At 60.5% G+C, this 12,500-nt stretch overlaps 1 non-coding gene across 1 annotated transcript; it reads right to left on the bottom strand.

Moving 5' to 3' along the window:
• Window positions 1–1,389: 1,389 nt before the first annotated feature.
• Window positions 1,390–3,204, bottom strand: LOC142791785 (small subunit ribosomal RNA). Its single transcript, XR_012890414.1, has one exon. It is a non-coding gene; the product is annotated as a small subunit ribosomal RNA (ribosomal RNA).
• Window positions 3,205–12,500: the final 9,296 nt, after the last annotated feature.

Below are 12,500 nucleotides of genomic sequence, written 5' to 3'. Positions count from 1 at the left end.
AGTGCACGCAGATGCGGGCCTCGACGGCTACACATTTCCTCGGGCGGCCGCCTCCCGGCCTCCGTGGAGCGCGGGATGCACGGTCCCATCGACAAGCCTCTCCCGTTTTTACCGTGGCGTCGCGGTTCACCACGGCGGGCGGGTCGGTCTCCTCCGCATAAAAAGGGGGACCCCCGCTTTTTGTTCCACGAAATCGCACAAGCTTTTTTCGCATCCACGGTTTGCCACCGCACACCAAAATGCCGATCCGGCTGCCTACTTTAGCCAACAGGTGGAGCCAGGCGCGCCGTACTTGCGCGGCACTTCCCACGTCCACCGAAGTCGGTGCCAAGGACCACTTTCGGCGCCGGAGCCGCGTACGAGCCTACTCGAGGCGGAAGAACGAAGCCAGCAAGGGCCTGGCCGCAAGTGCGTTCAATTGTCGGGACGTCCAAGTCCCTCGTTCTTCCGTGCTTCCTCTTTCGGCAAGTCGTTGCGGCACCTTCCCAAAGCGCGCAGACCCGCTAATCGCGACGAGCGCGACGTGGCCGTGCCGCCTTTCCCTCGGCAGCAAGCAAAACGCCTGGCAACGTCGACGCTCCCCTAACCGCGATCTCGCACCGTGTTTCGTGTGGCGAATTCAAAAGCCGGCCGGCGCTGCTGCAACCATTACGGTCGGTACGCATACGCCGCGGAGGGCGGGACGGTCATCGGAGCGTGCGGTTCCTCCATCGAGTACTGCGCACCTCGGCCGTCGCATCGCCGTGCCATGACCGGCCGCGCGTCAACGCGAACCGGTGCCAGCGAGATCCCTCGCCTGCAAGAACCGACCGGCAGCCTCCGTCACCCGAGGACGCGGAGGCGCTTGCCGCGGACGGCGGGACGGTATGCACTGGTGCACAGCGGACCCGTCACATCGCCAGTTCCTTGACCGACCGCCGACGCTTGTGCCGTTCCTCTCGTACTTGGCAGTCGCCGCGCGATTGTCGGGTCTCGTTCTTGCACGCTCGAACGGTCGGGAGGGCACTCGGCTGGCGTTTCGGGAACGCGCAGCCTCGCCTTCTACCGACGTAACCACGACTCGCCGTTCGCGCTCCGCCGCTCCTGTTTACAGTACTAGGCGGTCCCGCAGCGGTCGGGTCGCGCATTTCGAGCGCTTCGAGCCACGGTGCAGTGGCGGGTCGAAAGCCGACCTATGAGTGCGTTGCGCCGTTTGTACCCGCGTCCGCCACCTGGCCGACCGTCCAAGGTCGCGGTGTTGGCGTCCGCTGGGCGCAACAATTTGTCACGGGGTGCCGCTCCACATTCAGGCAGCCCCGTGGGGAAAAGCCGACCCCGCGTCCAAACGGGGTCAGCGGCAGAAAGTGTCGGGCGCAGACGCAGCTGAGGCGCTCACCCTTCACAATCCGTTAATGATCCTTCCGCAGGTTCACCTACGGAAACCTTGTTACGACTTTTACTTCCTCTAAATGATCAAGTTTGGTCATCTTTCCAACAGACCGGCGCAACCGAAAGGCCGCGCCGGACATCGGTCCGAAGACCTCACTAAATCATTCAATCGGTAGTAGCGACGGGCGGTGTGTACAAAGGGCAGGGACGTAATCAACGCGAGCTTATGACTCGCGCTTACTGGGAATTCCTCGTTCAAGGGGAACAATTGCAAGCCCCTATCCCAATCACGAAAGAAGTTCCACGGGTTACCCAGTCTTTTCAGACAGGGATAAAGACACGCTGCTTCCTTCAGTGTAGCGCGCGTGCGGCCCCGGACATCTAAGGGCATCACAGACCTGTTATTGCTCTGTTTCGTGCGGCTAGGAGCCGCTTGTCCCTCTAAGAAGGTTGTAAGGTGCTGGGAACCCCGCACCTATTTAATAGGCTAGAGTCTCGTTCGTTATCGGAATTAACCAGACAAATCGCTCCACCAACTAAGAACGGCCATGCACCACCATCCACCGAATCAAGAAAGAGCTCTCAATCTGTCAATCCTCCCAGTGTCCGGGCCGGGTAAGTTTTCCCGTGTTGAGTCAAATTAAGCCGCAGGCTCCACTCCTGGTGGTGCCCTTCCGTCAATTCCTTTAAGTTTCAGCTTTGCAACCATACTTCCCCCGGAACCCAAATACTTTGGTTTCCCGGAAGCTGCCCGCCGAGTCATTTGAGTAACTCAGGCGGATCGCTGGTTGGCATCGTTTATGGTCAGAACTAGGGCGGTATCTGATCGCCTTCGAACCTCTGACTTTCGTTCTTGATCAATGAAAACATTCTTGGCAAATGCTTTCGCAGTAGTTCGTCTTGCGACGGTCCAAGAATTTCACCTCTAGCGCCGCAATACGAATGCCCCCGTCCGTCCCTCTTAATCATTACCTCGTATTCCAAAAACCAACAGAACAGAAACGAGGTCTTGTTCTATTATTCCATGCAAGTTTATTCAGGCGACTCGCCTGCGTTGAGCACTCTAATTTTTTCAAAGTAAAAGCACCGGCCATCTCGAGGCACACAATGAAGTGCACCAAGAAAGAACCGGCATGATGTTCAGTCCGAGCCGTCGCATCGGGTAGATGCACTACTCGTCTGGAACTGAGATCCAACTACGAGCTTTTTAACCGCAGCAGCTTTAGTATACGCTATTGGAGCTGGAATTACCGCGGCTGCTGGCACCAGACTTGCCCTCCAATTGATCCTCGTTAAAGGATTTAGAGTGTACTCATTTCAATTACGGGGCCTCAAAAGAGTCCCGTATTGTTATTTTTCGTCACTACCTCCCCGTGCCGGGAGTGGGTAATTTGCGCGCCTGCTGCCTTCCTTGGATGTGGTAGCCGTTTCTCAGGCTCCCTCTCCGGAATCGAACCCTGATTCTCCGTTACCCGTAACAACCATGGTAAGCAAGTAACCTACCATCGAAAGTTGATAAGGCAGACACTTGAAAGAAACGTCGCCGGCTCGTGGCCATGCGATCAGCACAAAGTTATCCAGAGTCACCACACAATACGGGCCGAAACCCGATCGATCTTGGTCTAATAAAAGCACCCGTTACCCAAAGGGCTCCAGGCTCACTGCATGTATTAGCTCTAGAATTGCCACAGTTATCCAAGTAGGAAGAAACGATCTAAGGAACCATAACTGATTTAATGAGCCATTCGCGGTTTCGCCTTATTTCGGCATGTACTTAGACATGCATGGCTTAATCTTTGAGACAAGCATATGATTACTGGCAGGATCAACCAGGTAATCGTTCGACTGCGCGTCCGTCCTCGCCCTCGGCGGGCCGGACGCAGTCTGTGTGCGGCGGAGGCCACCTTCAGGCGCCCCAACACGCTTATTTTGCACTCCGAGATGACGGCGTTCGAGCTCGCTACGGCACAACCTTCCCGAAAGACGAGTGGGAGCCGTGCGGCAAGAAGCACGTTCATGCTCGCTCTTTTTCGTTGCATCGACTCGGTCGCGCCGTGCGGGTTGCCCAAGCCCGCTGCACTGTCGGTGGACCGGCCGGAACTAGCAACGGAGCCGAGACTGCAAAGCCGCCAGACGACGGGTCACGCCCGCGTCTTCGGCGCTTTCGCATCTGAATCGCCCGAGGACGACACGGAACACACCTCGATATCGTGGTAAAACGGCACCGTCCGACAACCAGCCCCTAACGCATCAAGCGGATGAGGCTGCAGACGACTGCCGTGGATTCCCCTGGAGCAGACCCGAGGACACGCTTGACGAGGCCGAAGCCCGCCGCATATCAGACACCCGGTCGCTTTCGCGTACGCCGCTCACGAGAACCCCCACATAATAGCAGCGATAAGTACCCAGACCTCCTTGGGCCCTAATACGAGCGTACTCGAGAAAATTTCACCGCGGGTGTGCCCCGAAACGTGTGGCATGTTGAGCGTGCCACAAGTCTACGTCGCTCTCAAACCCGCCGAGGTCGTAGAATTTGCGACCCTACTCACGAAATTCCCACCGAGGATACGGCCGCAAACGTACCGCACCTTGGGTAGGCCACGAGTTTGTGCAACACTACGCTGACGGCACAGCACCGAGGTCGTGCGCGCACGCACGGGAAAATTCCGCCGCGGTTTCTGCCGAAAACGTGAGGCACCACGACTCTCCGCAGGTTCGCGTCGACTGCGAAAGACCGAAGTCGTGAACGACGTGTCCGCTACTCGCCGCCGACACGCTGGACACCAAACGTACAACGACTCGACGGCGTCGTAGAGGCCCACGACGCGGTTTTCCTTAACGACGTCTCGGCGTGGCACCGACAGGTTAGAACGGCCGACCAACGTTCCCTGTCCGCCGTTCGGCTCAGTCGAAGGGCTCGGCGACTTCGGCAACGCTGCGAAGCCGCACGGTGACGCACGCCATGTCCCCATTTTTTTTTTCTTTCTGCGTCTGCCGGGGTGCCCCTATAATAGCAGCGATAAGCACCCAGACCGCCGTGGGTCGCTCGCCCCGGCTGACGTGGTTTTTCGTACTCCTGCGGCGGTCGCCGTCAAGCACGTCCAAATACGCTACTTTCGTGGGCGCATTCACGCTCTTTCGCTTCGCCGGAGTGCCAGCACTCACTCTGCCAAAAACGGCGAACATCCGAGCGGCGGTTCCCACTTTTGCGTCGGCGTCGCAAACCCCGCCCCGGCAGACGAGGTTTGCCGTACTCGTGCGACGGTGGCCGGCGGGCACGTCGAAAGACGCCGATATCGTGCGCGAATTGGCGCACCTTGGCTTCACCGGAGTGCCGCCACTGACTCCTCCAAAAACGGCGAAGATCCGAGCGGCGCTTCCCACTTTCGCATCGGCGTCCCGAACTCCGCCCCGGCTGACGCGGTTTACCGTACTCGTGCGACGGTCGCCGGCGAGCACGTGGAAAGACGCCGATATCGTGCCCGAATCGGCTCCGTTCGGCTTCGCCGGAGTGCCAGCACTGGCTCGGCGAAAGACGACGAACATCCGAGCGACGGTTCTCACTATTGCGTACGCGTCGCAAACCCCGCCCCGGCAGACGCACTTTGCCGTACTCGTGCGACGGTCGCCGGCGAGCACGTAGAAAGACGCCGATATCGTGCCGGAATCGGCCCCGTTTGGCTTCGCCGGAGTGCCAGCACTCACTCGGCCACAAACGGCGAACATCCGAGCGGCGGTTCCCACTTAGCCGTCGGCGTCCCGAACTCCGCCCCGGCAGACGCGGTTGCCGAGCTCGTGCGACTAGCGACCGCGAAGCCGTCTCGCGACGCCGCTTTCGTGCGCGGCTCCCACTGCGACCTGGGTCACCCGAGGTCGACGAGCAAAAAAGAATGTCGAAAAAAAATTTTTTTTTTTTTTTTGCGTCTGCCGGGGTGCCCCTATAATAGCAGCGATAAGCACCCAGACCGCCATGGGTCGCTCGCCCCGGCTGACGTGGTTTTTCGTTTTCCTGCGGTGGTCGTCGTCAAGCACGTCCAAACACGCCACTTTCGTGGGCGCATTCGCGCTCTTTCGCTTCGCCGGAGTGCCAGCACTCACTCTGCCAAAAACGGCGAACATCCGAGCAGCGGTTCCCACTTTTGCGTCGGCGTCGCAAACCCCGCCCCGGCAGACGAGGTTTGCCGTACTCGTGCGACGGTGGCCGGCGGGCACGTCGAAAGACGCCGATATCGTGCGCGAATTGGCGCACCTTGGCTTCACCGGAGTGCCGCCACTGACTCCTCCAAAAACGGCGAAGATCCGAGCGGCGCTTCCCACTTTCGCATCGGCGTCCCGAACTCCGCCCCGGCTGACGCGGTTTACCGTACTCGTGCGACGGTCGCCGGCGAGCACGTGGAAAGACGCCGATATCGTGCCCGAATCGGCTCCGTTCGGCTTCGCCGGATTGCCAGCACTGGCTCGGCGAAAGACGACGAACATCCGAGCGACGGTTCTCACTATTGCGTACGCGTCGCAAACCCCGCCCCGGCAGACGCACTTTGCCGTACTCGTGCGACGGTCGCCGGCGAGCACGTAGAAAGACGCCGATATCGTGCCGGAATCGGCCCCGTTTGGCTTCGCCGGAGTGCCAGCACTCACTCGGCCACAAACGGCGAACATCCGAGCGGCGGTTCCCACTTAGCCGTCGGCGTCCCGAACTCCGCCCCGGCAGACGCGGTTGCCGAGCTCGTGCGACTAGCGACCGCGAAGCCGTCTCGCGACGCCGCTTTCGTGCGCGGCTCCCACTGCGACCTGGGTCACCCGAGGTCGACAAGCAAAAAAGAATGTCGAAAAAAAATTTTTTTTTTTTTTTGCGTCTGCCGGGGTGCCCCTATAATAGCAGCGATAAGCACCCAGACCGCCATGGGTCGCTCGCCCCGGCTGACGTGGTTTTTCGTTTTCCTGCGGTGGTCGTCGTCAAGCACGTCCAAACACGCCACTTTCGTGGGCGCATTCGCGCTCTTTCGCTTCGCCGGAGTGCCAGCACTCACTCTGCCAAAAACGGCGAACATCCTAGTGGCGGTTCCCACTTTTGCGTCGGCGTCGCCAACCCCGCCCCGGCATACGCGGTTTGCCGTACTCGTGCGGCGGTGGCCGGCGGGCACGTCGAAAGACACCGATATCGTGCGCGAGTCGATGCTTCTTGGTCTCGCAGGAGGGCCGCCACTCACTCCTGCAAAAACGGCGAAGATCCGAGCGGCGCTTCCCACTTTTTCGTCGGTGTCGCAAACCTCGCCCCGGCAGACGCGCTTTGCCGTACTCGTGCGACGGTCGCCGGCGAGCACGTCGAAATACGCCGATATCGTGCCCGAATCGGCCCCGTTTCGCTTCGCCGGAGTGCCAGCACTCGCTCGGCCAAAGACGACGAACATCCGAGCGACGGTTCCCACTATTGCGTACGCGTCGCGAACCCCGCCCCGGCAGACGCGGTTTGCCGTACTCGTGCGGCGGTGGCCGGCGGGCACGTCGAAAGACGCCGATATCGTGCACGAATTGGCGCTCCTTGGCTTCACCGGAGTGCCAGCACTCACTCGGCCAAAAACGGCGAACATCCGAGCAGCGGTACCCACTTAGCCGTCGGCATCCCGAACTCCGCGCCGGCTGACGCGGTTGCCGAGCTCCTGCGACTAGCGACCGCGAACGCGTCTCGCGACGCCGCTTTCGTGCGCGGCTCCCATTGCGACCTGGGTTACCCGAGCTCGACCAGCAAAAAAGAAGGTCGAAAATTTTTTTTTTTTTTCTGCGTCTGCCGGGGTGCCCCTATAATAGCAGCGATAAGCACCCAGACCGCCGTGTGTCGCTCGCCCCGGCTGACGTGGTTTTTCGTACTCCTGCAGCGGTCGCCGTCACGCACGTCCAAATACGCCACTTTCGTGGGCGCATTCGCGCTCTTTCGCGTCGCCGGAGTGCCAGCACTCACTCTGCCAAAAACGGCCAACATCCGAGCGGCGGTTCCCACTTTTGCGTCGGCGTCGTAAACCCCGCCCCGGCAGACGCGGTTTGCCCTACTCGTGCGACGGTCGCCGGCGAGCGCGTCGAAAGACGCCGATATCGTGCGCTAATTGGCGCTCCTTGGCTTCTCCGGAGTGCCGCCACTCACTCCTCCAAAAACGGCGAAGATCCGAGCGGCGTTCTCCACTTTCGCATCGGCGTCCCGAACTCCGCCCGGGCTGACGCGGTTTACCGTACTCGTGCGACGGTCGCCGGCGGGCACGTCGAAAGACGCCGATATCGTGCCGTAATCGGCCCCGTTTGGCTTCGCCCGAGTGCCAGCACTCACTCGGCCAAAAACGGCGAACATCCGAGCAGCGTTTCCCACTTTCGCATCGGCGTCCCGAAGCCCGCCCCGGCAGACGCGGTTTGCCCTACTCGAGCGACGGTCGCCGGCGATCACGTCGAAAGGCGCCGAATTCGTGCACGAATCGATGCTTCTTGGTCTCGCAGGAGGGCCGCCACTCACTCCTGCAAAAACGGCGAAGATCCGAGTTGCGCTTCCCACTTTTTCGTCGGCGTCCCGAACTACGCCCCGGCTGACGCGGTTTACCGTACTCGTGCGACGGTCGCCGGCGGGCACTTCAAAATACGCCGATTTCGTGGGCGCATTCACGCTGTTTCGCTTCCCCGGAGTGCCAACACTCACTCTGCCGAAAGCGGCGATCATCCGAGCGGCGGTTCCCACTTTTGCGTCGGCTTCGCAAACGGCGCCCCGGCAGACGCGCTCGTGCGACGTACTCGTGCGACGGTCGCCGGCGAGCACGTCGAAAGACGCCGATATCGTGCTCGAATCGACCCCGTTTCGCTTCGCCGGAGTGCTGCCAGTCACGGCGCAGAAAACGGCGAACAAGTGTTTTTTTTTTTTTCCTAGAATTTGTGTTATAGAAGGCACATTTGATATCGGACGATAATTTTCAACTTTATCACGCGCACCGATTTTCGTGTAGAGGTTTGCAAGTTTATGGGAATTTCTCCACTTGGAATAATGCGATTTAGTAGTACTACGAGAACTTCATGGATGTACTCAAGGGTACGGGGCAAGTCAGTTACGTCAACACCTGCAGATTTTTTACACTTCAAACTGAAAATTGTTGGTTGTGAGTCCTCGTGTGATATTAAAGGCCGATTCGCTAACACATAGAACAAAGAAAGAAAGGAAGAAAAAACGCCCGCGCTCGCTCAAGAAACCTGGGTTCGCAACAAGTGGCAACAACAAGCAACCGAGCGAGTGCGCCAAAACCCGTGGCGGCCGAACAAACGCGAAGTCCCAACCGCGTCAGCCGGGGCGGCACGGGACAGGAAAAATCACTTCAGCCGGGGCGGCGGGGCACCGAATAAACCTCGTCACCTCGTCGCAGGATAAAAGAGGAAACAAAAAGTCTAAACAGCGTCTGCTGGAGCGAATGCGTAATAAAACAACAACAACAACAAAAAAAAAAACACCCGCGCTCAAGAAGTCTGCAATCACCACAAAAGGCGACTGTGACCGAGCAGCGTCAGCCGGGGCCGTGCGGAAACGGAAAAACCGCGACTACCGGGGCGTCGAGGCACCGAAAAATCCACTTCAGCCGCGGCGAAAAAAAAAACAAAAAGAAAGACGGAGGGGGGGGGGGGGGAACCACGTCTGCCGGGGCGAAGGAAAAAAAAAAAACGCGTCTGCCGGGGCGAGCCCGGGTGCGGCACCACCGGGAAAACTGTGGCAAACAGACATGGCGATCGAGTGAGTGGGCCGCCAGCCAGGCTCAGCCAAAAAGTGCAAAGTCCGAACTGCGTCAGCCGGGGCGGCAAAAACCACGTCAGCCGGGGCGGCGCAAAAAACCGCGTCTGCCGGGGCGGCACGAAACCGCGTCAGCCGGGGCGGCGCGAAAACTGCGTCAGCCGGGGCGAAAGAAAAAAAAAAAAAAAAACGCGTCTGCCGGGGCGAGCCCGGGTGCGGCACCACCGGGAAAACTGTGGCAAACAGACATGGCGATCGAGTGAGTGGGCCGCCAGCCAGGCACAGCCGAAAAGTGCAAAGTCCGAACCGTGTCAGCCGGGGCGGCAAAAAACCGCGTCAGCCGGGGCGGCGCAAAAAACCGCGTCTGCCGGGGCGGCACGAAACCGCGTCAGCCGGGGCGGCGCGAAAACTGCGTCAGCCGGGGCGAGCCCGGGTGCGGCACCACCGGGAAAACTGTGGCAAACAGACATGGCGATCGAGTGAGTGGGCCGCCAGCCAGGCTCAGCCAAAAAGTGCCAAGTCCGAACTGCGTCAGCCGGGGCGGCAAAAAACCGCGTCAGCCGGGGCGGCGCAAAAAACCGCGTCTGCCGGGGCGGCGCGAAAACCGCGTCTGCCGGGGCGGCGCGAAAACTGCGTCAGCCGGGGCGAAAGAAAAAAAAAAACGCGTCTGCCGGGGCGAGCCCGGGTGCGGCACCACCGGGAAAACTGTGGCAAACAGACATGGCGATCGAGTGAGTGGGCCGCCAGCAAGGCTCAGCCAAAAAGTGCTAAGTCCGAACTGCGTCAGCTGGGGCGGCAAAAAACCGCGTCTGCCGGGGCGGCACGAAACCGCGTCAGCCGGGGCGGCGCGAAAACCGCGTCTGCCGGGGCGGCACGAAACCGCGTCAGCCGGGGCGGCGCGAAAACTGCGTCAGCCGGGGCGAGCCCGGGTGCGGCACCACCGGGAAAACTGTGGCAAACAGACATGGCGATCGAGTGAGTGGGCCGCCAGCCAGGCACAGCCGAAAAGTGCTAAGTCCGAACTGCGTCAGCCGGGGCGGCAAAAACCGCGTCAGCCGGGGCGGCGCGAAAACCGCGTCTGCCGGGGCGGCACGAAACCGCGTCAGCCGGGGCGGCGCGAAAACTGCGTCAGCCGGGGCGAGCCCGGGTGCGGCACCACCGGGAAAACTGTGGCTAACAGACATGGCGATCGAGTGAGTGGGCCACCAGCCAGGCTCAGCCAAAAAGTGCTAAGTCCGAACTGCGTCAGCCGGGGCGGCAAAAACCGCGTCAGCCGGGGCGGCAAAAAACCGCGTCTGCCGGGGCGGCACGAAACCGCGTCAGCCGGGGCGGCGCGAAAACTGCGTCAGCCGGGGCGAAAGAAAAAAAAAAAACGCGTCTGCCGGGGCGAGCCCGGGTGCGGCACCACCGGGAAAACTGTGGCAAACAGACATGGCGATCGAGTGAGTGGGCCGCCAGCCAGGCACAGCCGAAAAGTGCCAAGTCCGAACTGCGTCAGCCGGGGCGGCAAAAAACCGCGTCAGCCGGGGCGGCGCAAAAAACCGCGTCTGCCGGGGCGGCACGAAACCGCGTCAGCCGGGGCGGCGCGAAAACTGCGTCAGCCGGGGCGAGCCCGGGTGCGGCACCACCGGGAAAACTGTGGCAAACAGACATGGCGATCGAGTGAGTGGGCCGCCAGCCAGGCTCAGCCAAAAAGTGCCAAGTCCGAACTGCGTCAGCCGGGGCGGCAAAAAACCGCGTCAGCCGGGGCGGCGCAAAAAACCGCGTCTGCCGGGGCGGCGCGAAAACCGCGTCTGCCGGGGCGGCGCGAAAACTGCGTCAGCCGGGGCGAAAGAAAAAAAAAACGCGTCTGCCGGGGCGAGCCCGGGTGCGGCACCACCGGGAAAACTGTGGCAAACAGACATGGCGATCGAGTGAGTGGGCCGCCAGCAAGGCTCAGCCAAAAAGTGCCAAGTCCGAACTGCGTCAGCCGGGGCGGCAAAAAACCGCGTCTGCCGGGGCGGCACGAAACCGCGTCAGCCGGGGCGGCGCGAAAACCGCGTCTGCCGGGGCGGCACGAAACCGCGTCAGCCGGGGCGGCGCGAAAACTGCGTCAGCCGGGGCGAGCCCGGGTGCGGCACCACCGGGAAAACTGTGGCAAACAGACATGGCGATCGAGTGAGTGGGCCGCCAGCCAGGCACAGCCGAAAAGTGCTAAGTCCGAACTGCGTCAGCCGGGGCGGCAAAAACCGCGTCAGCCGGGGCGGCGCAAAAACCGCGTCTGCCGGGGCGAATGCAAAAAAAACAAAGAAAAAAGCCCGCGCTTAATCAAAAGAAAACAAAGAAAAAAGCTTGCGCTTAATCAAAAGAAAACAAACAAAAAAAGTTCGCGCTTAAGCCTGGCGGTGGAACCACCGGGGCAAACAGACCTGGCGATCGAGTGAGTGGGCCGCCAGCCGGGGTGAGCCAAAAAGTGCAAAGTCGGAACCGCGTCAGCCGGGGCGGCGCGAAAACCGCGTCAGCCGGGGCGGCGCAAAAACTGCGTCAGCCGGGGCGGCACGGAAAAACGAAAACCGCGTCAGCCGGGGCGGCACGGAAAAACGAAAACCGCGTCAGCCGGGGCGACATCAAAATGAGGAAAAAAAAAAACTGCCTTAAAACACCTGCGTACACTTTCATGCGTTTGGGCATATCTCTCTGTAACACGCGCGCCCCTCGTTACGCGCGGCACTCTGTTTTCTCCGACACCCATATTTCGGCGGCATGTGGCACGCGCGCCCGTCCCTACGCACGGCACACCGCAGTGCTTTCTCGATATTTTTCTTTTCCTCCAACACCGTCATCTATAGGCTTTTAGTGACCTGTTGCTCGTGGCAAAAGTTCGCTAGCTCTGACACCTCTTGCATGCGCACCGTTTTTGCGCACGGTGCTATGCCGCAAAGCACGGCAGTCGCATGCGTTTCTCTCAGGCACCTCTTTTTTGACACAACGCTGTGGTGCTTAGAAACACACCCGCCGCTTTTGCGCACAGAACTCCACCGTACAGCACGGTAGTCACGTTTGTTCCACACGAACAGCAGTGTGCATCGTGCTACGACACTTTGAAAGCTTTTTCTTCCGAGTCTCGACCGCGCTGTTCTTTTCGTACTTGGCGCGGTTTTGGGACCAGCTTTGTTTTAAACCCCTACTGCGCGCCGTTCCTTTCGTACTTGGCGCGGTTCAGGGTTTGTTTCGAGCCCTTAGCCGCGCTGTTCCCTCCGTACTTGGCGCGGTTTAGGGTCGAGCTTTGTCTCGAGCCCTCTCCGCGCCGTTCCTTCCGTACTTGGCGCGGTTTAGGGTTTGTTTCGAGCCCTTAGCCGCGCTGTTCCCTCCGTACTTGGCGCGGTTTAGGGTTTGTTTCGAG

Source organism: Rhipicephalus microplus, unplaced genomic scaffold (genome assembly GCF_043290135.1).
Source record: "Rhipicephalus microplus isolate Deutch F79 unplaced genomic scaffold, USDA_Rmic scaffold_188, whole genome shotgun sequence".
NCBI lineage: Eukaryota > Metazoa > Arthropoda > Arachnida > Ixodida > Ixodidae > Rhipicephalus > Rhipicephalus microplus.
The sequence above is the reverse complement of the archived record's forward strand: the minus strand, read 5'-3'. Positions and strand labels throughout refer to the sequence as shown.